This window comes from Mchenga conophoros, linkage group LG23 (assembly GCF_057382185.1).
Source record: "Mchenga conophoros isolate Kocher_MC1m ecotype Shallow Benthic linkage group LG23, M_conophoros_male_GT1.1, whole genome shotgun sequence".
Taxonomy (NCBI): Eukaryota; Metazoa; Chordata; class Actinopteri; order Cichliformes; family Cichlidae; genus Mchenga; species Mchenga conophoros.
Window position 1 is genome coordinate 42,213,682 of NC_140547.1, and position 3,756 is coordinate 42,217,437.

Below are 3,756 nucleotides of genomic sequence, written 5' to 3' on the forward strand. Positions count from 1 at the left end.
AGCTGCCATCAAAACTGAGAAGTTCACACCAAAACCATCTGGGTGGATAAATGGCGCTATAGGTCAGAGAAAAACCACATCAATATTTAATGACTGGATAAAATCTGTTTTTGACATTGGTGAGTATTTTTTCAAGTGGGTTGAATTGATTGCTGTGCAGATATTTTATGGAAGGAGCAACTATTCGTGAAGAAATGAACAGGAAATTAAAGTAATAAGTGCTTTACTGCAAATTACAAAGAAAGAAAATAAATAGAAATGCGGTTTCACACCAGTTATTAATAGCTTTTGTTGTTGTTTCTCTCACCCAGTTGAATATTTGGGGGCTTAGCCCCCTGCAAAGCTGTAATGAGCACTCTATAGTGCCTTCTAAACTTTTATAGAGCTGCAGATTCACTCTCATGCAATGACTGGTTTTAGCTGGAAACATGTTTTCTTTATGCAAGAAATTATAATCTCAGTTTAATCATATTCCCTTAAATTAATAACAAAAGTACTATGCTTATACAAAAGTGCCCTATAGTGTTAAAGCAAAGAGGCTGTAACACAACAGTGCACTCTCCTGCTGTCAGGTCCTCCGCCCTGTTCATGGGTGCCTGTAAAGACTTTATCTACGAAAAAACATACACAAGATGCACCATCGCCATACACACAAAATTTAAAGCCTCCTCCTGCACCACCGTGACTGTTAGCTCCAGCGTTTTTCAAATTCAATCACATTTTTCATTAACCCTCGGGGAATCCTCCCCCGCCCACACATGCATACACACATGCACACTTCTTGATGATGATAAACATGTTGGAAGTGATTTTTCCATCTGCCTTTCATTCCGTCTGCCATCTGCCATCGCCAGCAACTCTGAAGGCTTCAGCTCTGTTTGTGTTAGAAGAATAGTGCTCTCCTCCTCTTCTCCTCTCCTCCTCCTCATCGTCCTCATCCTCGAGCTTCATTGTAGAAACATATCTACTTTCACCCTCCAGAGTGATATCATTATATCATCTGATATAATGACACAGGTTCCCTTTTGCTGTCCAGCTGCCGGAGACAACATGCTTGAGAATGATAGAGCCTTAAAGGCTCTATCTAAATATTATCTCTAAGTGTTCTTGATATGATCTTCAGAAATGTCACAGCTGGTCATGCTAACAACAGCTAAATTATTTGACATATTTGATAATACACACATGTTTAGTGTGTTTATATGAGTATATTTTTTATGTATATTTGTCCAGGAGCAAGGGTACAGTTTGAATCCCCTCGGGGGTGGATCTAGAGACTTTTTCCTAGGATGGCATGGAAATCAGATGGGGTGGCAAAATTAGAGCGCTTTCTTTACACATATGCAGGTGGTACATTCTGTAATATGTATGATTGGTTAAAATGCAGCAAGTATACACATTTTGTATAAACATAGTATGTAACTTTCTTATTGGCTTTAGTCCAAATAATTAAACATTTCAGTTACATAAAAAATGTAAATTTCTATTTTAAGTACTGTATAGCCTATAAAATAATTAATAATATAATTGAGTTTGCAACAGACGATGTCTGGCAGTAGCAACAATTGAGTTTCAGATCTTTTTTTTTAGTTTTAGAACTAATCACATTGGCACATGCTGAAATTTACACAAAATATCAGAAATCTGCACCGTCATAAACAAATGAATGTGTTTTTCACCAAACATTTAAACATTTATTGAGTTAATAACACTTCATGGCTTTTCCAGAGTGTAACAATCAACCACCATTGTTGAAAGCTGAGTTGGTATTGATTCAAAATATACTCTCGAATAATCATTGGTGTCAGTTGCTACTGAAAACAAGAAATAAAATAATTTTGGATGCTATGTGCTGCCCCATTTTTTAATGTGGGGGAGATAGACTGTACAATATATTTTGTTTTAAAAATTATATTCCATGTTATTGTACCTAGGCTCAAATGCTAGCTTATTTTAATAAACAACATTGTCATATGCAAAGCTAGGATGGCACATGCCACCCCATTCCACCACTCTGGATCCGCCCCTAAATTCTGTGTCCCTAAATTAGCTTTTAAATACTGAAATTGTGACAATAAAATAAATACTACCCTGGAGTCCAACTTCAGAAACCTCAGGGCTGAAATAAAGCCAATGCAGAATTGAACAAACAAATGCATGCAACATAACAAAGCGGGAAAAAAATCCCAGCTGTTCCTTGTTTTGCCACTTGAGGCTAATTCTCCTGTTAGCTTCAGTGTTAGCAGTCTTAGCATGCTACCATTGTAGTAGAAATAAACATGTCTACAGCATGTATAGGTGGTTAATTGTAACTCACCCATTTAAAACTTATTAAGCCTAAAAAATTATATGATTAAGGGTGTGGTGGTTTGAATTGACAGATGCATGCCAGCTAAGCTGCTAGCTGTCTGTTAGCTTTACCTCGGCTAATTTGAGCAACAGAACTAGATCTCTTGGCTGTGTTTGTACTTTCAGTTAAACTATGTGAATAATAGCATGCTTTGTGCTTAATTGTAATAACAACACTAATTACCAGTTGTCTGTTTATCTTCTTTGCTAAAGAAGCTACCTGGTTAGCTGATAACTTGAACAAATTGCTATAAGATTAAATCTGCAGTCACCTTGATCTTCAGAAGGTGAGATCAAGGTGGAAAGCCTGTTAGCATGACCACTGTTATGACTATTCATACAATGCCTCTTTATCTTTAGGGGATTGTGGGGTACCTTTAAAGTCTTTCTGTCGTCATTTAACTCTGTTAACTCTGGTTCCTTTGCCAAAAATATTTTCTGATGATTATCTGGTCAAGCCAGTGTCTGATAGATGATCCCTTGTGGAATATGAAATTCAGTGGGAACTAATAAAATTCAGCCTCCTGTTGAATAAAAAGGAAAAACATATACTCACTTGTTAAGTACACTGTAGGCTTGGTACTGTGTTGGCCCTGCTTTGACCTTCGGGACTGCCTTAATGCTGTTCCACCACATACCAAATGTGCTCTGATGGTTTGAGATCTGGTGGATGTGGGGGCCATGCGATCATTCAAGGATCCAGATTTAGATTATCTGAGCTTTGTGACATGGTGTTATACTACTGAAGACATCCACCAGAAGATGCGTGCACTGTTGTTGTAAAGGGATGGGCATGGCCTACAACAATAATCAAGTATGTTGTAGCATTTGAAGGTCTCAAAGTGTGCCAGGAAAATATCCTTCACACCATTACAGCACCACCAGTCTGACCTGTTGATAGAAGGCAGGATGGATCAATGCTGTGATGTTATTTACTCCACCCAAATGTCACAGCGGGACTCGGGACTCATGAGACCAGGCAATGCTTTTCAAATTATGTGTTGTGCAATTTTGGTGACCCCAAGTGTGCTTTTCTGTTCTTAGCTGACCTCTGATCTGGTCTGACCTGAGCTGGTTGTATGTAAATCCTGTCTTGCACCAACAGCCATGTCAGGTTCAGAGTCACTTACATCATGTTTCTTCACCATTCTGATGCTTAGCTTGAACTTCAGCAGGTCGTCTTGACCGTGTCTACATGTCTAAATGCACGGATCGCTGCCATACGATTGGCTGATTAGAGCATATATTGTTTTCGTATCAGTATTTAACATCTGTGGTGTTAGAATTGCTTTTGAATTTACAATCTTTGTTTAACCTGAACAGCAAATTGTATAGCTGCTGAACTGAAGCCAAGAAAGTCTTTTAGCTGTTTGTCTCCATCTGCCAGTTAGCTAAACACTGGAAGGC